We start from the raw sequence: 23616 nt of genomic DNA, 5'->3' as shown, positions 1-23616 counted from the left end.
ATGAGGCGTGGTAAAGTAATTCTACTTTCGACAACTACAATCATCCGTAAGAGAAGAAAACTGCTTTTACAGTCGGATCATATCACATTTATTAATTACTAGATGCTTAACCGCTGCTTCGTTCGCATATCGGTACATTTATTAGGATGGGTAGTGATGAATACATAAGCTAGTAATTTTACGAGATACTGTATCTGTTTGTATAGTGGTGTAGAGACGTATGTATATAAATGTTTGGAGTGCCGATATGTAAGTACTTAACGAATGTGTTTCTGTTATTTTGTTGTATGACGAATCTAGAAGCATGGATTGTGTTTCCTAATTATATTTTAAAAAATGCTGTGTCTGGTCGGGTGTGTGAGATGACACGATGACTGATCACGGCACTTGGTGGCCATTGCTGGAACTGGTCGGTAGCGCTGTGACGCATGGAAGTCATGCACCCCACACTCTGGATATTAATGCTACCAAGACTGGTACAGTAATTAGTTTCCGTGTTACAACGTGTTAAACCGGGAAGTATAACTATAACCACCCGGTACTTCAGGTAGGGATGTAAAAACCGAGCGGTTACAAGATATACCGGTATTTTATTCCCGAATAACGTGTTTTTCCGTCTTCGTTCGGTTTCTGTTATAACAGCTTTTTTTCAAAAAATGGCTCTGAGCACTATGGGACTTAACATCTTAGGTCATCAGTCCCCTAGAACTTAGAACTACTTAAACCTAACTAACCTAAGGACATCACACACATCCATGCCCGAGGCAGGATTCGAACCTGCGACCGTAGCAGCCCCGCGGTTCCGAACTGCAGCGCTAGAACCGCACGGCCACCGCGGCCGGCAGCTTTTTTTCATTTTTACTAATAACTGGGTAAACAACCGGGACATCAATTTCCCATAGTAGCAGTGTTAAAATTTTTGGTTTTTAAATAAAACATTTAAATAACTAATAACATTTATTCTCAAAATTTCCATTGCTTTAAGGTTGGTTGGTTGGTTGTTTCGGGGAAGGAGACCAGACAGCGAGGTCATCGGTCTCATCGGATTAGGGAAGGACGGGGAAGGAAGTCGGCCGTGCCCTTTGAAAGGAACCATCCCGGCATTTGCCTGGAGCGATTTAGGGAAATCACGGAAAACCTAAATCAGGATGGCCGGACGCGGGATTGAACCGTCGTCCTCCCGAATGCGAGTCCAGTGTCTAACCACTGCGCCACCTCGCTCGGTTTGCTTTAAGGTATGAGGTTATTATGGAAAGTGGGGAACGTGATCAGTCCTATTTTAATTATAGTGTCGACGTTAGCAACAAGCAAAGAACACATAAGAATTGGTGTGCGTAACTTCTTTGATGATACGCGTGTGCGTGGAGCGTGCAAGACTTGCCCCCACCTGGTCCATTCTTCAGCTTTTAGCTATCATCCTCGGACATTGGTTGTATTGCAGAATGACACCTCTCTGTTTTGAAAGTATCGTACAAAATGAGGTACGAGTGAAGTACAGTTTATTAAAAACTGGAGGAGGTACAACAACCTTGTGGCATAATACAAGGAGAAAACATCGACAATATTCCATGGAGGAGAATGTCATTTTCATTGATTCTCCTATAATTTTATTGTCACGCTGTAAACTTGGGGTAATAACTGATCTTTTACTTTTGTGATTGCTTCAGAGTGAAAAATTGATACCATCCAAAAATGATGAAGCAGGGGGAGACAGTTTCTGTGCCGGCCGGTGTGGCCGAGCGGTTCTAGGCGCTTCAGCCTGGAACCGCGCGACCGCTACAGTCGCAGGTTCGAATCCTGCTTCGGGCATGGATGTGTGTGATGTCCTTAGGTTTAAGTAGTTCTAAGTTGTAGGGGACTGATGACCTCAGAAGTTAATTCCCATAGTGCTCAGAGCCATTTGAACCAACCAGTTTCTGCTACAGCCTCAGCCCCCTATCGATCGAGACCCCCTGCTACCTCACCTTCACTGTAATTTTTCGGTCTTTCTTCGAAAGCTACGTTTATTACTGGAAACAGTAATAATAAAAAACAGTAATTTTAACCTGTTTTTAACAGTGGAGATGGAAACCGGTTGTTCCAGCGATAACCGCCATTCCTAATATCAGGTGTCCCAACAGGTAGAAATAAAAAGGGTTGGAATCCAGCGACCTTGTCCGATCCATCGACCAGGATAGATGTTGTCGAGATGCCTCCGCGTGGAACTACCGAAGTGAGCTAAAGCACCATAGTGTCGTAGCCACATTACCCTTCGTACCACCAAAGGCTCGTTTCTAGCAGAAAATGCAGATATGCCTCGCCTGTGAGGCGACTGTGGAACGATGGTTCCACGAGTCGGTCGCTAATAGTCCCTGGTCACAAATTGAGGCTGAGCTGGTCCTGACGTTTCGCTCTCACCATACCACACGGGTTCTCGATAGCCCACATGCGGGTGTTGTCGAGGTTGACTATACCACCTCCGTAAGAGAAGCCTCGTATAGGTGGTGGGCCGTACCACGAAACAGCGACAAAATCGTCGCCGCGGAGTCGAGACCGCGGGCAATGAGGCCTGCACTCGTTGTAGACTAAGTGGAGAATGTTCCACACGCTCGTCTAGCTTACGCCATGCTGGTGGGCCACCTGTCTGGCGCTGATCACTAAGTGATACTCTACAAGTGTTAAACACTTGGTCCTCCAAAGCCTTTCGTGGTTACCCAGTTCCCTTAAAGAGCGTGTAGCATACAAAGGACGAAATATTGTTGCAAACAGCTTATTGCTGCGGTTGCTGTCGGCAGGCCTACTTTCCCCAGTACTGTTGAGTTGCCGCCCCTTCGTTATCATTTGCCTGTCCGTATGTACACTACTGGCCATTAAAATTGCTACATCACGAAGATGACGTGCTACAGACGCGAAATTTAACCCACAGGAAGAAGATGCTGTGATATGCAAATGATTAGCTTTTCAGAGCATTCACAGAAGGCTGGCGCCGGTGGCGACACCTACAACGTGCTGACATGAGGAAAGTTTCCAACCGATTTCTCATATACAAACAGCAGTTGACCGGCGTTGCTTGGCGAAACGTTGTTGTGATGCCTCGTGTAAGGAGGAGAAATGCGTACCATCACGTTTCCGACTTTGTAAAGGTCGGATTCTAGCCTATCGCGATTGCGGTTTATCGTATCGCGACATTGCTGCTCGCGTTGGACCAGATCCAATGACTGTTAGCAGAATATGGAATCGGTGAGTTCAGGAGGGTAAGATGGAACGCCGTGCTGGATCTCAACGGCCTCGTATCACTAGCAGTCGAGATGACAGGCATCTTATCCACATGGCTGTAACGGGCCGTATAGCCACATCTCGATCCCTGGGTCTTCAACAGATGGGGAGTTTTGCAAGACAACAACCATCTGCACGAACAGTTCGACGACGTTTGCAGCAGCATGGACTATTAGCTCGGAGACCATGGCTGCGGTTACCCTTCACACTGCACCACAGATAGGAGCGCCTGCGATGGTGTACGCAACGACGAACCTGGGTGCACGAATGGAAAAACGTAATTTTTTCGGATGAATTCTGTTTACAGTATCATGATGGTCGCATCCGTTTTTGGCGACATCGCGGTGAACGCACATTGGAAGCGTGTATTCGTCATCGCCATACTGGCGTATCACCTGGCGTGATGGTATGGGGTGCCATTGGTTACACGTCTGGGTCAACTCTTGTTCGTATTGACGGCACTTTGAACAGTGGACTTTACATTTCAGATGTGTTACGACCCGTGGCTCTACCCTTCATTCGATCCCTGCGAAACCCTACATTTCAGCAGGATAATGCACGACCGCACGTTGTAGGTCCTGTATGGGCCTTTCTGGATATAGAAAATGTTCGACTGCTGCCCTGGCCAGCACATTGTCCAGATCTCTCACTAATTGAAAACGTCTGATCAATGGTGGCCGAGCAACTGGCTCGTCACAATACGCCAGTCACTACTCTCGATGATCTGTGGTATCGTGTTGAAGCTGCAGGGGCAGCTGTACCTGTACACGCCATCCAAGCTCTGTCTGTCCCAATGCCCATGCCTATCAAGGCCGTTATTTCGGCCAGAGGTGGTTGTTCTGGGTACTAATTTCTCAGGATATGTGCACCCAAACTGCGTGAAAATATAATCACATGTCAGTTCTAGTATAATATATATTTGTCCAATGAATATCCGTTTATCATCTGCATTTCTTCTCGGTGTAGCAATTTTAATGGCCAGTAGTGTAAAAACCAAGTGAGCTTCTTCCTGATTGGTATACGGTCCACATCCCGTATAGTCCGACCCACGAACGATGGCGGTTCGCACATGTCGAGGCACGGACGGGGATTGCATTGTTGACGATTCCAGGCCACAGTTGTGGTAGGCACATGCGCATCCTTTCTGTCTGAAGAAAGAGCATATCCTGCAAATGACGTCTCTCGCTTGCAGAATTTATCACTTTCCACCACAATCAGCGATAACAACTCGCAACAAATGGAATCGAAATTCACTAAACAACTCGCTACATTAACGTTTAATGCTCGCATTAGCTACGACATTCACAGCAGCGCGTTCGGAATACTAGTGAACGCACCATTGGCTGTCGGAGAATACGTGACGTACGTGCGCAGAACAAGCCTAAACCCGAACGCCATCGTTCGCGATTCCAGCAAGTGGTTGTACCTCCCTTGTAACACATGTCCGCTCATATGTCTGTTTGACCTATTTTACTCCTTATTCTCTCAGGCGTCGTTTCCTTCAGTTTGTCCTCATGTAGCAAAATCGCCCCGTATATGTAATGATTAATAACTAACGCTATGTAAAAGGCTGCAACTTACAGGTAATTGAGATATGACACGGAGTTGTTTGTAGCGAGGTTCTTTCTTTGACAAAGCATGCTTCATAGAGGATGATTTCCTCCAAGCTACTGCGACAGTTTTTGCAAAGTTCTGGGCACGTCTAAGATGAGGAAAAAATTTACAGTATCTCACTTGTTGCATTTTCACCCGTAACTATATATTCACTGGAGTGCTAGTCAATATGAAACTTGTACGCTTCCGACTTTAGGATAAATAAAAATAAAAAAATATACTGTGACAACAATGATGAGAAGTTGGGAATTGAAGCCGGCCTGGGTGGACGAGCGGTTCTAGGCGCCACAGTCTGGAACCGCGCGACCGCTACAGTCGCAGGTTCGAATCCTGCCTCGGGGATGGATGTGTATGATGTCCTTAGGTTAGTTAGGTTTAAGTAGTTCTAAGTTCTTAGGGATTGATGACCTCAGAAGTTAAGTCCCATAGTGCTCAGAGTCATTTGAACCGTTTGAGAAACGAACCTAAGAACGGAAGCTCTAGCGATATGGTTGTGACTATCGAACTATACGCGAAAGCGGTGCGCTGGCTCACGGAAGTGACTTTCGGCTTGACAAATGCGCCAGTGCACTGCGAAGCAAATTACCCTGTCGCCGTGGCCGCTGCTTTTGTCCATCTTTAAATTACGAGCGCAGAAACGAGGTCAAACGTGCAACGTTAACTGCTTGCCTTGAGTTGGCCTGAACAAAAGACTCGACGATTAGCATGCTCTAGTGCCTGCGAACAAGTCTCTTTTCCTCGGCGCCGAAGTGCAATGAAGCGGCGTCGCCTGCACATTCAGACAGTACTCGGAAATGCAACGACCAATCACGAGAAAAGAAAACCGCAGTGTTGTTACCGGGAGATTGAATAATTTCGTGTGCAAGGTGCGTGATCGCATGACGAAATTCGTGAAACGTGCATAATATTTTTCCAACTTTTTCTTCCACGATAAAATTGGAACAATAAGGCCATTTTCTGAAGCAGCTGTGTAAACATCTTCATCTTCTAAAGGCTAAGCCTTGTTGCTGCAAACATATTTCTCTCTCCTCTGCTGAGCTTTTGAAGTCAGCGTACTGTTTGAATTTAATTCCATCTGTCTCATAATTCAGTGATTCTTTTGCAGTCATCGTCTACCTTTCGTTTCTAGAACCTTTCCTTCCAATATGGTGGTCGATAATTCGCTGTGACCTATCGTGTGGACAATGGATTTTGATTCTAGCACTTCTGTAGTGGTAATCAAACCCCTTGTTTCTCCTTCTTCCTTGAGGACACACTCGTTCGCCTTTTCTCTTTCCACCTTATTTCTAGCATCCTTCTCCATATCCACATTTGCGCTTCTTCCAGGCGATGTACATCCTGTTTCATTATGACCCATAACACGGCTTTTTTATTACTGCAAAATACAAAGTGTACAACTTTGCTTCCGCCGTTTCTTTCCCCAACATTTGAGGCTTTAGTGAAACAAATTGGTTACACATGTATCATTCAAAGTATTTTCCATCGCTGGCCACTACTTTCTCCCGTCTTTCGGGCAGTGTACGAATCCCGTGTCGAAAAAATTGTTCATCTTTTGAAGCGATCTACGAATCGATCCAATTTGTGACTTCTTCATGAGATCGGAAGTGTTGGTCAGCCAAGCCATACGCCATTGATCTAAACAGGTGATAGTCAGAGGGAGCAATGACTGGAAATATTGGGGTAGCACTTCCCATTTTAACGTTTCCAAGTACGTCTTGATCTCTTTTGCAACGTGGGGTCGAGCGTTGTCGTGCTGCAAAATCACTTTATCGTGTCTCTCACTGCAATGCGGCCGTTTGTCTTTTAATGCTCTGTTCAGACACATTAATTTCGTTCGATAACGAGCACCTGTGATTGTTTCACTCGGTTGTAACACAGCATAGTACACGACGCCGAGCTGGTCCCACCAAATGCAGAGCATGATCTTGGAGCCGTGAATATTCGGTTTGGCCGTCGACGTGGAAGCATGGACGGGATATCCCTATGATTTTTTGCCTTTATGGATATCATAATGAACGCATTTTTCGTCCTCGGTCACAATGCGATGCAGAAATCCCTCCAGTTTTTGCCTCTGAAGTAACTCTTCACAAACACACAAACGCCGTTCAACGTCTCTTGGATTCAGCTCACACGAAGTTCCTTCTTTCTGAATCATGCCCGTAGTCTTGAGACATTCTGAAATGGCTTGCTGTGTCACTCCCACTAATCGTGCTAATTCTTCTTGAGTTTGACGCGAGTCTTCACTCAGTAATGTCTCCAATTCTGGATCTTCGAAAACATTCTCTCTTCCACCATTATACCGGTCTACGACGTTAAAATCATCGTTCTTGACGCGTTGAAATCACTCACGACACGTCCCTTCACTAATAGCGTCCTTACCATATATATCTGAGAGCATTCGATGAGACTCAGCCGCTGTTTTCTTCATACTGAAACGAAACAGTAACACCTCCCGCCAATGACGAGAATTAGGCTCGTAAACTGACATTTTCAATCAAGAACAACTTTATGATGCAGACACAAATCGACTAATGTTTGAATGAGGTTATGTTGACCAAGGTCCAAGCTAACTGCCTGAAGTCTGCGATCTGTTTCTTTCGACCGCTACTTATCGTTGTCGGCAAACGGAGGAAGCAAAGTTGTGCACCTTGTATTTATTTAATTTTTCGGAGGCATTTCGCCGTTTCTGTGAAAGGCACCTTCTCCGAAGTTTCGTAACTATTTATTGCCTGTCCTTATAAACTCTGTGGTTCCATTATGTGGCCAGAGGTTGAAAAACGCGCTTCGACTTCGGTATGGGATCACAGGGGCTTAGTTGTACACCAGAAGTAATCAAACTTAAGATTATAGCTGTATACAGTGTTCCATTGTTCGAGAAGCTTAGAGGATGAAAGGAGACAGTTAGATACGATGCATCTCCCTTGAAGAGGCACCTTTTTCACAGTTGGGTTAGATGTAAATGCAGAACTTTTTACTAGCAAACCATCACACACGATTGGGCGCTTATGACCATCGCTATTTTTACGCCGTAAAACAAACAATCATACCCGATGCGAACTCTTTTCCAGAGAGTGCAAAAGAGCTAGCGGTAAATCTAAAGACTGCCACTGGCTTACAACATCAAAAGCGTTCCTCATGAACTACATCACACAGGACAGGTGGCTTGGAGGTAAGTCTGTCACTAGCTGATGGTAAGTCAAGCCGAGAATATTATTGGATTGATTTTTACATTGTGGCCTTGTTTTACCCTAACTTTTTGATCAGAGTGTGTTCTAAATCAGTAGGAAAAGCACACCTGTGCTTTCAGAGATGGTGATCGCTAGTCACACATATGGTACACACACTGTATTATGCGTCCATGGACCTGATATGAAAAAAGTGGTGAAACGCATACAACTAAAAAATTTTTTTGCGGCGAAGAAAATTGACCGATTCGACCAGTGACCGATAAGAAGTGTCTCAGTTGCTGAAAGTATCACGGAAAACTATTACCATGCTCTGACGAAGGTTTCCGTAAGATACCCGAGTCACTTTTCATTACTGGTCTTCCAAAATCAATAACGGCACTAGAAGATATATCTGTCGCAGGACGAACGAAGGATTAAGGATAGTGTTGACAGTACAAAGCAGTACTAATCTGTTTACGTGGAAATCGTTAAATGTTCTTAAAAATTAAACTTTATGATAGATGACGGACGTTCGCTAATCCTCGCTCTACCAGTTAAGCTTACATGACCAAACTGACAAATCTGCAGAAAACACTCCACTATTATCGCCTGTCTGCCTGCTGTTTCAAACACAATTAAGTCTTTGCTATGACACTGAGCAGCTGGTAACTTTCTGCCGAAGATGGTAAGCATATTGTTGTTGTTGTTGTTGTTGTCAGAGATGATGGCGAAGTTGACTGTTTATTGCAGAAGCTGCAAACGCTCATACTATAGGAGAAAGAATGTAGTGGACTGTCGCTTAAATGCGACCCGAACGAATCCTTCCGCTCGGCAACAGAAAAATAACCATCCTCTGAAGCTCTACAGATTCCTGTGGTTGCCCGTTATTATTTAAGTAAGATAGGGCCCTTTATTGACCTATTTTTTCCAAATAAAGTACATGCGTCACCTCAGATGACATTTCATTTGTCCAGACAAACAGTGTAAGTAAGAGAAAAGTAACTACATGTTCAATATGTTAAACAAGCGTGATCAGCTAAAATCGGATGCCGGAGTGGACTCAAAATTGGGTTGTTCAAATGGTTCTGAGCACTATGGGACTTAACAGCTATGGTCATCAGTCCCCTAGAACTTAGAACTACTTAAAGCTAACCAACCTAAGGACAGCACACAACACCCAGTCATCACGAGGCAGAGAAAATCCCTGATCTCGCCGGGAATCGAACCCGGGAACCAGAGCGTGGGAAGCGAGAACGCTACCGCACGACAATTGGGTTGTATTTTTCGTGGGTTGTGCTACGTACTCAGAGCCAACTCAATCTTTACTTCGGTCGATGAAATGTGGTCTATGTGCTGATTAGATAGAACAATGTTCCGCTGACCTGTTCACCGGGTTACTAAACTTGCACAAAGACTCTTTCCAACAACTCCGATGGTAAGTGGATGGTCCTACTTGGAATGACGTACTGAGCAATGAATCCGGGACATGCAAAGCCAAACTGCATTACCTCTTTAAAACCGATCTTCCACAGAACACCAACAATAGTGTAACGAAGAACTAGAGTGCAAGTAGGTACAGTTAACCACCCAAGCGAGCACTGTTTTGTAACTACGGAAATTGCTGGTACAACTGGATTTAATCGCTGAATTATTTTCGCAGTATTTTCCTGAAGCAAGAAAATTATGCTGACATCGGTAACAGTTACGTTATCTTGCAAAGATTTGGCCTACCAACTCCTGTATTGGTGGTGTGGTTCAAATGGTTCTGAGCACTATGCGACTTAACTTCTGAGGTCATCAGTCGCTTAGAACTTAGAACTAATCAAACCCAACTAACCTAATGACATTACACACATCCACGCCCGAGGCAGGATTCGAACCTGCGACCGTAGCGGTCGCTCGGTTCCAGACTGTAGCGCCTAGAACCGCACGGCCACTCTGGCCGGCGGTGGTGTGGCATATGTTCCGTGGCTAACACGGTCTGTTTTATAAGAACTCGTGCTATAGCGTCGAAATAAACGTTGAGAACAGATTATATGTAGGCAGTATATTTTCCTGATCTGGGAAACGATAGCTTAATTCCTTAATTAATGAAGAGGTGCGTCTGGATTTCTCGACTGCTCTCACAAATGTTGCAGCGGAACCACAAGAGTTATTTTTTTACGCACTAAGATAATTTTGTGATGATTTTCGAATAATATTCCTATCTCGTGCCATTTACTTTACAGCCTAATCTCTGGCGCAAATCAGCAACGTAGGACGAGGAAATATCGTTAACGACACAACGTCGACATTCTCCCTCAAATCAAACAGCAGTTTTTAACCGACATTCTTTTATAATATTTTTCAGTCTCAGGCCTCACTATCTCTGTGTTCTCATAAGACAATACGTCTAGTCCTCTGTGCACGCAACTTTTAAGTCTTTTTTGTGTGTGCTAACGAGCTGCTATAAGGCTACTGCCAACTACCTATCCCAACGTTTCTAAAACTAGACCTGTATGTACGTAAATGCCTGTAAGTAAGAATTCTGTGTCTTGTTCGTAAGGCGTTATATCACGACATCTGCTTTATTTTTGTAAAAGTGACCCACAGAGGAATAAAACTACTACTATTTTCTCCTTTAGTGTGTTGGTCTGGTGACAGGTTTTAACTGGAGGCTGTCCACCGTGTCCTTTTCTGAGCATCTTCAAATGTGTGTGAATTCCTAAGGGACCAAACTGCTGAGGTCATCGGTCCCTAGACTTGCACACTACTTAAACTAACTTATGCTAAGAACGACACACACACACACACACACACACACACACACACACACACACACACATGCGCGAGGGAGGACTCGAACCTCCGGCGGGAGGGGCCGCGCAGTCCGTGACATGGCGCCTCAAACCGCGTGGACACTCACGCGGCCAGCGTCTTCCTTCATCTGTTTGTATGTGCGCCCGTTTCTAATGTCATCTGCCATTCCAGTTCTGTTCCTACCATTCCTCACACTTTCCCCTCTATAATTTTTTGCTGCAGGTCATTTCTACATTATATATGCCCCAGCCATGATTATTTTCCTCTTTCTTATCACTTCCAATAATTTCTTGCATTTTAACCAGACACAACCATAAATATGATTTGAAAGATTCCGCCTTGAGCAAAACACAACGTCTTGCCTTACTCTTCGCCCTATATGTTTCGCTGATGTTTAGCCATCTTCAGTGGGTTTCCCATTATTTTGCTTTAACATTTCGTCATCATCTTCTCGTAGTACAGCTGATGTTTCAATACAGTTTGTCATCTGCAGTTTTTGTGGTTTCCAAATTCTCAAACCTTTATAACTGTATTCGCTTGATGTGCTGTATCACTCTCTACAAAACATTCAATTGTTCCATCGTCTTGAACGTGTCGTATACAGCGGCACCGTTTTCGACAACAGGAAACTGAGAAATATTGCAGATGACCGGGTTTACTGCAGAATGTAGACAGCTATATCTACGACAACGTGCAAAGTTAAGACATATAAAGGAAAACTTGCTCATGGAGGTGAGTCATGTTTCAAAGATACACAGGGTGTTCAAATTAGCTGTACAAAAGTAACCTTCAGTTGTGAAAAGGACAAATAACCTACAGAAGCGTTTGATAAAGCTGTGAATGCAGTATATCTATAAGTTTTATTATCGCCTAACACTGGTAGTTTCCGAAGTTCCGCTAGGTGGCATGAGCGAATGAGTTATTCCAAAAGTCATGATGGACTCGTATAACGGTGCAGAGCAGGCGCAGTGTTGTTTACTGTTATATGAATCCAAATACGCTACTGCAGTTCAAAGACAATCCAGGACTAAATATCGCAAGTCACCACCTTGTGGGAACGTCGGGGAGTAACGGTGTTAGGCGGGAAGAAAACTGGAAGATATATTGCACTCAGCGCTGATCAAACATCTCTATTAGTTATTTAACGTTTTTACAGTTAAAGGTTACTTTTGTATAACCAATTTACGAACACCCTGTATAAGTGAAGAAAAAAAAGTAGGAAATTATCTTTCGCTCAAGGCTAAATCTTTCAAAGCATATTTATTGATAAAGCAATCACTTTCATAAAGAAAAATCAACTTAGACGTGAACAAGAAGGCTGTCTGAACATTTCACGTAAGAAAGAGTTTGATGCGGTATGGTAATTTGTTATGTTCTAGTTTGTTTCCTATAATTAATGTATTACGAAAATTTCTGGAAAATGAGCTCCAGAAAGAAAATAAAGTTTTCTTAATACACATCCTACCAAATTTATGTACTTCTTTTACGTATGTCCTGAAAGATTTTCTGCACCTCTTAGTTACACTATGAATGCTTCTACACTACTGGCCATTAAAATTGCTACACCAAGAAGAAATGCAGATGATAAACGGGTATTCATTGGACAAATATATTATACTAGAAATGACACGTGATTACATTTTCACACAATTTGGGTGCATAGATCCACGGGTCGTAACACATATGAAATGTAACGCCCACTGTTCAAAGTGCCGTCAATGTGAACAAGAGGTGAGCGAGACGTGTAACCAATGGCACCCCATACCATCACGCCGGGTGATACGCCAGTATGGCGATGACGAATACACGCTTCCAATGTGCGTTCACCGTGATGTCGCCAAACAGGGATGCGACCATCACGATGCTGTAAAAAGAACCTGCATTCGTCCGACAAAATGACGTTCTGCCATTCGTGCGCTCATGTTCGTCGTTGAGTACACCATCGCAGGCGCTCCTGTCTGTGATGCAACGTCAAGGGTAACCGCAGCCATGGTCTCCGAGCTGATAGTCCATGCTGCTGCAAACGTCGTCGAACTGTTCGTGCAGATGGTTGTTGTCTTGCAAACGTCCTCATCTGTTGACTCAGGGATCGAGCCGTGGCTGCACGATCCGTTACAGCCATGCGGATAAGATGCCTGTCATCTCGACTGCTAGTGATACTAGGCCGTTGGGATCCAGCTCGGCGTTCCGTATTACCCTCCTGAACTATCGATTCCATATTTTGCTAACAGTCATTGGGTCTCGACCAACGCGAGCAGCAATGTCGCGATACGATAAACCGCAATCGCGATAGGCTACAATCCGACCTTTATCAGAGTCGGAAACGTGATGGTACGCATTTCTCCTCATTACATGAGGCATCACAACAACGTTTCACCAGGCAACGCCGGTCAACTGCTGTTTGTGTATGAGAAGTCGGTTGGAAATTTTCGTCTTGTCAGCACGTTGTAGGTGTCGCCACCGGCGCCAACCTTCTGTGAATGCTCTGAAAAGCTAATCGTTTGCATATCACAGCGTCTTCTTCCTGTCGTCTAAATTTCGCGTCTGTGGCACGTCATCTTCGTGTTGTAGAAATTTTAATGGCCAGTAGTGTACTTTGGCATCACCAGCGTCTACGATGAGAGACACTTGGAGTACAGCGTTATACAGAAATTAATTCCGGTGGTCACTGGTGGTTTTCCTTGGCTTCTCGGCCACCTGCGACAACTTTGCACTTTGAGGACCTCGCCCAGGGTGATGATGTGAGGTGGCGCGTGTGTGGGAACCGCCCAGCGCCCAGATGACCGCTCCCCTATTAATACGCATGACGCCGCGGCCTATTCTCCAGAGGGGTGACGGCTGCCACATTCTACGCTGCGTTACCGTGCGGAGCAAATTTAGCTGCCGCCTCAAGACACGTCATGTGAAAACCCTTTAGCGACAGGTGGCTTCATACTCTGACTCCCTCTAATAAGACATCCTTAATCGTCGCCTGAAGAATTCGAGTTCGTGTTTTTGCATCGCCCGTATTCAGTTTCGTAAATCTCTAATAATTTGCATAAAATTTATTTATTTATTTATTTATTTAACGTGGCAAGATTAGGGCCATGAGGCCCTCTCTTACATCTAACCAGGCATTCTACTTATTTTACATTCATATGTTTTAGTAGGCATGTTAAACTACATCTAGTACAAAAAGTGAAATAAACAATTAGAAAGGTACACCTGGAAAAATACATACATATAGAGTTTATATTCGTAGATCATAAGTACTGTTATAATTAGACATTATTGAAGAGACAGATTTTATATAGGAGTGCTGGCAGCAGGGAGTATGAGGGAGACTCATGGTGACGGGAGGAGAAGAATAGAGAGACATGATGAAACATAATTAAGGAAATATAAAGGAAAAGAAAATTGCGTGGCTAATAGAGATAGATGAAGAGGAAGGCATCTCAGGAGCAAGATAGGAGACGCTAGCTTTGCTATTTGACAGATGAGAGGATTGGCCTTGTACATTAATTTTGTGGAGAACTTTATGAGGATGATAGTAGGAAATGCTTCAACTTCTTCTTGAAAGCAGCAGGAGATTGAATTTTGCGCAAGGTAAGGGGCAATTTGTTCCAGAGGCGGACAGCGGCAACTAAGAAGGAGTTTGCACAAGTTTTTGTTTTGTGACTGGGCACAGTTAGGATACCAAATAAGAGTGACCTCGTGTTTCGATTATGATGGCATGACAGGTTTTTAATCTCTGAAGCAAGGTACTGGGGTGCTTGCGCGACGAGGAGTCGGTGAAGTTGACATAGAGTGTGGTAGTCACGCAATTTGTCCGGCCGCAGCCACCCTAGCTCGGAGTATGAAGCACTAACATGATCATATCGGCGAATGTTGCAGGTGTAACGCACACAGGCATTCACGGTTAGCTCTAGCCGTCTTTTGTTTTCACTACTCATGCCTTGTTGAATCACGTCACAACAGTGGAGGTTCGGTAGAACGAGTGCTTTTTAAGTCCTGTGGAAACATGTTCCGAAAATTTTTGAGAGCATAGAGACAAGCAGACGTCTTTCGGCACACTGCGACTGTATTCTCCGCCCAGTTGAGATGCTCATCCAAAGTTACACCCAAGTTCTTCACTGTTTTCTGATATGGTATTGGAGTACCGTCGAGCAGAATAGGAGGTAGCCGTTCGCGGAAATCTGAACTTATTAATTTCTGATGGGCTATTAAGATTACTTGCGTCTTTTTTGCATTTAGTTTAAGCCCCACGTTTTTCGCCCATGTCACTACTGAAGACAGATCATCATTCATCTGAGCGATTGCAGTGTTTACATCTTCAGGTCTGACGCTTAGGTAGAGCTGGAGGTCGTCGGCATAGAAATGATATTTACAGGAGGACAGAACCGACGAAATATCGTTGACATATAAAGATAATGAGAAAAAATCTAGTAACTACGTAGACCAAGGGCTATCGACAACACTTTTACTATCACCGTTAGAAACCGTCGTATGAGCACCGGAAAATCCTGTTCTTGTGGGTAGCATTTTGGAACATATTAAGTAGGCATAGTGTCTCATGCATACCGATTCAAATATTGTCAAATGCTTTTTCCTAAACTGATCCTCCTAAATTGATCATCCCCATGTTTTCGTCAGTCATGCGAGTAAGAAGGTACTCAAGACGATTGTGGTACAGGAATTCTGCAAGAGGAAGGAAACAAGGTAAAGCACTAAAAATCAAGGACGCTATGGTATGAAGAAGCTTACAGAAAGAAGACCGACAAGATAGGAACATGTAGCCTTCGGGATGCGACAAACTTCTCTTGTGCTTGTAGAGCTGAAAACTCGCCTGCAGACGATATAAGGAAGCTGCGTGTTGACGTCTTGCAGAATACAGTTTTCGGCGCTCCTTGGATTGGAGATTTTTTTTCTCGCAGCTGCTGGGCAGGCGGGGGAAGCGGTCGTCAACGACCGTTGCGCCTGGCGGTTAGGACCCTCGGCCTGGCAGTGGGTGTGTGGGAGGGAGGGCTCTGGGGGCTAAGTGGTGGCCTGCGGGAGGCGGCAGGTTGCTGCCTGCTTGTGCACTTTGCCACTTGCTGTGCGCCCGGCTCAGCTGACTGCTCCACGCAGCTAAAACGTACGCACGCACGCACCATTGCTACCAGCTGTAGGAGCACGAAACCGGAATTAGGTTGCAATAACTGCACTCTGTTGTTTGAAACTGGTAAACAATATTTTATTAAAAATAATCTCCATTGCTATTTATACGGGGTGGTCCATTGATCGTGATCGGGCCAAATATCTCACGAAATAAGCGTCAAACGAAAGAACTACAAAGAGCGAAACTTGTCTAGCTTGAAGGAGGAAACCAGATGGCGCTATGGTTGGCCCGCTAGATGGCGCTGCCATAGGTCAAACGTATGTCAACTGCGTTTTTTAAAATAGGAATCCCCATTTTTTTATTACATATTCGTGTAGTACGAAAGAAATATGAATGTTTTCGCTTTGTGATAGATGGCGCTGTAATAGTCACAAACATATACCCACAATTTTAGATGGTGGTGGTGGTTAGTGTTTAACGTCCCGTCGACAACGAGGTCATTAGAGACGGAGCGCAGGCTCGGGTTAGGGAAGGATTGGGAAGGAAATCGGCCGTGCCCTTTCAAAGGAACCATCCCGGCATTTGCCTGAAACGATTTAGGGAAATCACGGAAAACGTAAATCAGGATGGCCGGAGACGGGATTGAACCGTCGTCCTCCCGAATGCGAGTCCAGTGTGCTAACCACTGCGCCACCTCGCTCGGTCACAATTTTAGACGAACAGTTGTTAGCAGGTAGGTTTTTTAAATTAAAATATAGAACGTAGGTACGTTTGAACATTTTATTTCGGTTGTTCCAATGTGATACATGTACCTTTGTGAACTTATCATTTCTGAGAACGCATGCTGTTACAGCGTGATTACCTGTAAATACCACATTAATGCAATAAATGCTCAAAATGATGTCCGTCAGCCTCAATGCATTTGGCAATACGTGTAACGACATTCCTCTCAACAGCGAGTAGATCGCCTTCCGTAATGTTCGCACAGGCATTGACAATGCGTTGACGCATGTTGTCAGACGTTGTCGGTGGATCACGAACCTTCAACTTTCTCCACAGAAAGAAATCCGGGGACGTCAGATCCGGTGAACGTGTGGGCCAATCCACCTGTCATGAAATATGCTATTCAGTACTGCTTCAACCGCACGCGAGCTATGTTCCGGACATCCATCATGCTGGCAGAACATCGCCGTTCTGTCATGCAGTGAAACATCTTGTAGTAACATCGGTAGAACATTACGTAGGAAATCAGCATACATTGCACCATTTAGATTGCCTCTCATAATGCCGCACCATACATTAACCCGCAAGGTCGCTGATGTTCCACTTGTCGCAGCCATCGTCGATTTTCCGTTGCCCAGTAGTGCATATTATGCCGGTTTACGTTACCGCTGTTGGTGAATGACGTTTCGTCGCTAAATAGAACGCGTGCAAAAACTCTGTCATCGTCCCGTAATTTCTCTTGTGCCCAGTGGCAGAACTGTACACGACGTTCAAAGTCGTCGCCATGCAATTCCTGGTGTATAGAAATATGGTACGGGTGCAATCGATGTTGCTGTAGCATTCTCAACACCGACTTCTTGAGATTCCCGATTCTCGCGCAATTTGTCTGCTACTGATGTGCGTATCAGCCGCGACAACAGCTAAAACACCTACTTGGGCATCATCATTTGTTGCAGGTCGTGGTTGACGTTTCACATGTGGCTGAACACTTCGTGTTTCCTTAAATAACGTAACTATCCGGCGAACGGTCCGGACACTTGGATAATGTCGTCCAGGACACCGAGCAGCATACATAGCACACGCCCGTTGGGCATTTTGATCACAATAGCCGTAGATCAACACGATATCGACCTTTTCCGCAAGTGGTAAACGGCCCATTTTAATACGGGTAATGTATCACGAAGCAAATACCGTCCGCACTGGCGGAATGTTACGTGATACCACGTACTTATACGTTTGTGACTATTACAGCGCCTTCTATCACAAAGCGAAAAAAGTGGTCCAACTAAAACATTCGCATTTCTTTACGTACTACACGAATATGTAATAAAAAATGGGGGTTCCTATTTTAAAAAACGCAGTTGATATCCGTTTGACCTATGGCAGCACCATCTATCGGGCCAACCATAGCGCTATGTGGTTTCCTCTTTCAAGCTAGACGAGTATCGTTCTCTGTAGTTTTTCGTTTGATGCTTATTTCGTGAGATATTTGGCCCGGTCGCTATCAATGGACCAGTCTGTATATTTCTCCCGCCTCTGCGGCAGGCTATGAGTGCCACGCCAAAAAGCAGTTCTTATGAATTGAACGAGTCAGCGAGCCATTTTCGTACATTTTTATACGAATTGAAGCGTTGTCCAACGAGAGCATGTCCCTGTGATGCAAATGGATGATACTCGGACGGAGCCAAGCCTGGAGAATAAGCCGCAAGCCCTAGTATTGCCCAACTGAACGCCTCGACCGTTTCCCTGACCCGTTTTGCTGTGTGTGGTGGGGCGTTATCACGGAGCAGTATGACTTTGGGTTGCCGTTTTCCAGTCGTTTTTCGCGTAATGCTCGATTTAAATCAGTCATTTGCTGTTGGTAGCGATCAGCGTTAACGGTTTCACCAGGTTTTAGCAGCTCATAATAGATGACATCCCTTTGATCACACCAGACACAGGGCATTGTCTTCTTTCCAAAGCGGTTTGGTATTGCTGTGGATGTTGATAGTTTGCCTGGATACACCCATGATTTACGGCGCTTAGGATTCACAAAATATATCCATTTTTCATGATCTGTCACTATTCGATGGAGAAACGACTTTCTTTTGTATCTGGTGGGTAGCATTGCACAAGTGGTCTTTCCATTTGCTTGCTGTCTTTCCTTCATTCATGCGGAACCCATTTTCCCACATTCTGCACATTTCCCATAGCTTTCAACCGAAGAGAAACGGCTGTCTATGTCACCCCATTCAATTTTTCCCGTTGACTTTGAGTATCATCTTCATGCATTCACACCCGCAATTTGCTGTCTTCGACCTTTTTCGGTGGTTCCCCACGCTCGTCGTTTCTCACGTCAAAATCACCATTTCTGTATTTTTTGAACCACTTGAAACGTTATGTTTTCCCGAGAGCATGTTCGACAAACATTCGATGCGATTCTGCTGGAGTTTTCTTCAAATGACAGCAGAAAACCAATGCTGTCCGCATATCGTAGTTCGTAGGAACAATACTCTAACATGTTTACGGGTTTGAAACAGATACCGATGTATGGAACTTGGGTTACTGTGTGCTGACATTCGTCGTCAGCCGATGCAGAAAACAGATGGCGCTGCAGACGCGGTCTCACAGACCCTACACTGACGGCTAACACCAGCCACAGGGAAATTCCGGTATCATCCTTCTAACCTGGTACTTTTTAGAACCGACATTTTGAGACTGTAGTTGTGTACAAAATACAAACTGATTATCCCAGAGCAAAAAAAAAAAAACAGCCACTGTTGATAATGGTATATAAATATAGCGGCGTTACAGATTTCGAACTGACAAGCTCATTTTCGGACGGCTGTTTATGTTTGGATTACATTTATTATTGTTTGAATTTGTTACCGGCTGTTTTTTCTCCCTTGTGACGAAAGTTCCTTGCACTATTGGTGCCGTCATATTAGGCTACTGACTGACCGCTTGTATTCACGGAATAGCGAAAAATGTGTAAAGCACGATATTGATATACAAATATGCACATAGAGTAGAGCACCCACACACGTACCATCTCCATATGGTAAAAACTAATCTAGTGTCGGGGGGGGGGGGGGGGGTTAATATCAGCAAAGTGTTTTATTTACGTAAGACATTAAATATTAAGCGAGAGAAATTGATGGAAAAATGAAACATTTTGCAGGAGGAGTTTTGTACTTTCATTAGTTCAGATTGGCATCAATGATTAATTTAGATTACATTAGATTCAGTTTTCGTTCCATAGACCAAAAAAGATAAGATTATCGTACTTGTGGAACAAGTCAGGAAGATTAAAATAAGAAACATAAAACATTTGAATATAATACTCAGTACCCTGACCATTAGTCAGAAGGTTGTGCAAATATGTGAATTCATTGCAGTAAAATGCAACTGCTAATATTTACGGAATTAATACACTTTCAGAATCAACCATAGTTATGCACTTTTAATAAATTTATCATACACAAAATACCTAATCTTGACCGTTGCGACCAAGAGCTGTCAAAACTGAAATCTAACAGACATTTTTACTTAAGATGTTCTAACAGTCCCTTTTAAGATGTTCATCTATAGCATAGAACTGTGAGAACAGCTGACGGATAAAAATCGTTTTGGTTATAGCCACAACACTGTATTTAGTGATGGTGCGTCCGCCTGAAGTTCCCACATTAATTGAACAACGTTCAGAGATAGGAGTTTTGCTCTCTGAAGGTGAAAAACCAGCTAAAATCTTTTCTCGAATGATTTTACAGCGCGGTGACAGTTATGTGGACAGCAGAAATTTTTATAAGTTTATAGAGCAATTTAAAAATGGTCGAATGTCTGAGACTGACCTCTTTTGGGATGCTCATTGTACCGTCTTTTGTGATTATGTTGAAGATCAACGTACAATAAACAGTGCCTATTACTCAGATATGCTGATGAACAAAGTAAAGCCAACAATGAGAAAAAATGGTCGCTAATCTCACAGAAAAGACATGATATTGCTACACGACAATGCTCGCTCCTCACAACATCCAGCTCACCCAATAAACCCTGGAAAAATAGATTGGGAGATATTTTCTCATCGCGCCTACATCCCGAATTGGCTCCAGCGGCTTTTCATTTGTTTGGTCCACTCAAGTAGGCATTACGTGGAAAAAAGTTCAGCAACAACAAGAATGCCAAAGAATTCGTGGAAAAGCGGCTCAAACAACAAGACAAAGACTTCTCTGCATAATTTCAAAAACGAGTTCATCGTTGGGATAACTGTATTAATATTGGTGGGGATTGTGTCGAGATATACACTCCTGGAAATGGAAAAAAGAACACATTGACACCGGTGTGTCAGACCCACCATACTTGCTCCGGACACTGCGAGAGGGCTGTACAAGCAATGATCACACGCACGGCACAGCGGACACACTAGGAACCGCGGTGTTGGCCGTCGAATGGCGCTAGCTGCGCAGCATTTGTGCACCGCCGCCGTCAGTGTCAGCCAGTTTGCCGTGGCATACGGAGCTCCATCGCAGTCTTTAACACTGGTAGCATGCCGCGACAGCGTGGACGTGAACCGTATGTGCAGTTGACGGACTTTGAGCGAGGGCGTATAGTGGGCATGCGGGAGGCCGGGTGGACGTACCGCCGAATTGCTCAACACGTGGGGCGTGAGGTCTCCACAGTACATCGATGTTGTCGCCAGTGGTCGGCGGAAGGTGCACGTGCCCGTCGACCTGGGACCGGACCGCAGCGACGCACGGATGCACGCCAAGACCGTAGGATCCTACGCAGTGCCGTAGGGGACCGCACCGCCACTTCCCAGCAAATTAGGGACACTGTTGCTCCTGGGGTATCGGCGAGGACCATTCGCAACCGTCTCCATGAAGCTGGGCTACGGTCCCGCACACCGTTAGGCCGTCTTCCGCTCACGCCCCAACATCGTGCAGCCCGCCTCCAGTGGTGTCGCGACAGGCGTGAATGGAGGGACGAATGGAGACGTGTCGTCTTCAGCGATGAGAGTCGCTTCTGCCTTGGTGCCAATGATGGTCGTATGCGTGTTTGGCGCCGTGCAGGTGAGCGCCACAATCAGGACTGCATACGACCGAGGCACACAGGGCCAACACCCGGCATCATGGTGTGGGGAGCGATCTCCTACACTGGCCGTACACCACTGGTGATCGTCGAGGGGACGCTGAATAGTGCACGGTACATCCAAACCGTCATCGAACCCATCGTTCTACCATTCCTAGACCGGCAAGGGAACTTGCTGTTCCAACAGGACAATGCACGTCCGCATGTATCCCGTGCCACCCAACGTGCTCTAGAAGGTGTAAGTCAACTACCCTGGCCAGCAAGATCTCCGGATCTGTCCCCCATTGAGCATGTTTGGGACTGGATGAAGCGTCGTCTCACGCGGTCTGCACGTCCAGCACGAACGCTGGTCCAACTGAGGCGCCAGGTGGAAATGGCATGGCAAGCCGTTCCACAGGACTACATCCAGCATCTCTACGATCGTCTCCATGGGAGAATAGCAGCCTGCATTGCTGCGAAAGGTGGATATACACTGTACTAGTGCCGACATTGTGCATGCTCTGTTGCCTGTGTCTATGTGCCTGTCGTTCTGTCAGTGTGATCATGTGATGTATCTGACCCCAGGAATGTGTCAATAAAGTTTCCCCTTCCTGGGACAATGAATTCACGGTGTTCTTATTTCAATTTCCAGGAGTGTAGTAAGTCTCCTTCCGTAAAAAATACACAGTTTTATTCTATACCAGTTTGTCTCGTCCACTATTGAAAGTCTCTCTTATTTTTTACTATTTCGTGAACACAAGCGGCCAGTAATCCAACATAATGACACGGGGATTCCGACGGCCCAAGGAGCTTTCGTCACAAGAGTGGAAAAAGGAACCGAGAACTAATTTGAACAACGACAAATGTAATCCAAACGTGAACATCCGTCTGAAGATTAATCTGTCCGTTTCAAACAGGTAACGGAGAAACTTGTGTGAATAAATAGCGTTATGAACAGTGGCTGGATGTTGTTTTCTCATTTGCAAGAATCAACTTGTAACACGCACCAATGCCTACACTTCTGGGCCAATGTGTCGAACATGCGACGCGAACTATGAAGCCCCATTTAAGTGTACACGACAAAGTTTACAGCAAAAAAGAACTGACAGTGTTGTACAGAACTTTGAGTACAGGTTATTTTGAGACGTTACGGTACTATGACAAACTTGGAAAGGGTATTTAAGTTCAGGGACAAGACATAAAAGCTCTTTGGTTTGTCGGTAACACTTTAAGTCCGTCAGAGAAACGTTAAACACTAAACTTCCTCCCTTGTCTGTCATAGATGGCGAAGTACTTGGGAGATCAGCTGAACGGAATGAAATCTGGCGAAGCCGATGGAATTACATTAAGAAATGAGACAATGGAACAGACACAAACACGCAGTGCGTACGACATGAGCACTACGAAAGTTATAGTTGGAGTCATGGGCGATGGCGTCGAGTTTAAGCTTGTTCTGCGCATCTACGTTACGCATTTCCCAACAGCCAATGCGCGTTCAGAAGTGTGTGCTGTAGCTAATACGAGCATTACACAGGATCGTAGCAAGCTGTTTAGTGAATTTATATTTCATTTGTTGCGAGTTGTCATCGTTGATGGTGTGGTAAATGATAAATTATGCATAAGCAAGCGAGAGACATAATTTGCAGGACATACGCTTTCTTCAAGCGGAAGCATGCGCATGCGCTTACGGCAGCTGGCGCTTGGAATTGCGAACAATGCAATCCCCGTATCGGACTACAGGGTCGTACTCAAACTGACTGTTGGAGTGGGTGGAGGAGAGCTTCCGCAGTGCAGGCAGAGCGTGACTCACAAGAACTAAGGAGTGTTTCTGGTGGACGACGTTTCGGGCTGGAGGTAGGCCTTGACGGGGTGTACAGCTAGTTGCCAGGAATAGCGGGCACAAATTTGACAGCTTTTTGTGTGAGTGATGAGTGC

Source organism: Schistocerca nitens, chromosome 1, assembly GCF_023898315.1.
Source record: "Schistocerca nitens isolate TAMUIC-IGC-003100 chromosome 1, iqSchNite1.1, whole genome shotgun sequence".
Lineage (NCBI taxonomy): Eukaryota > Metazoa > Arthropoda > Insecta > Orthoptera > Acrididae > Schistocerca > Schistocerca nitens.
Note: the sequence above shows the minus strand (reverse complement) of the source record.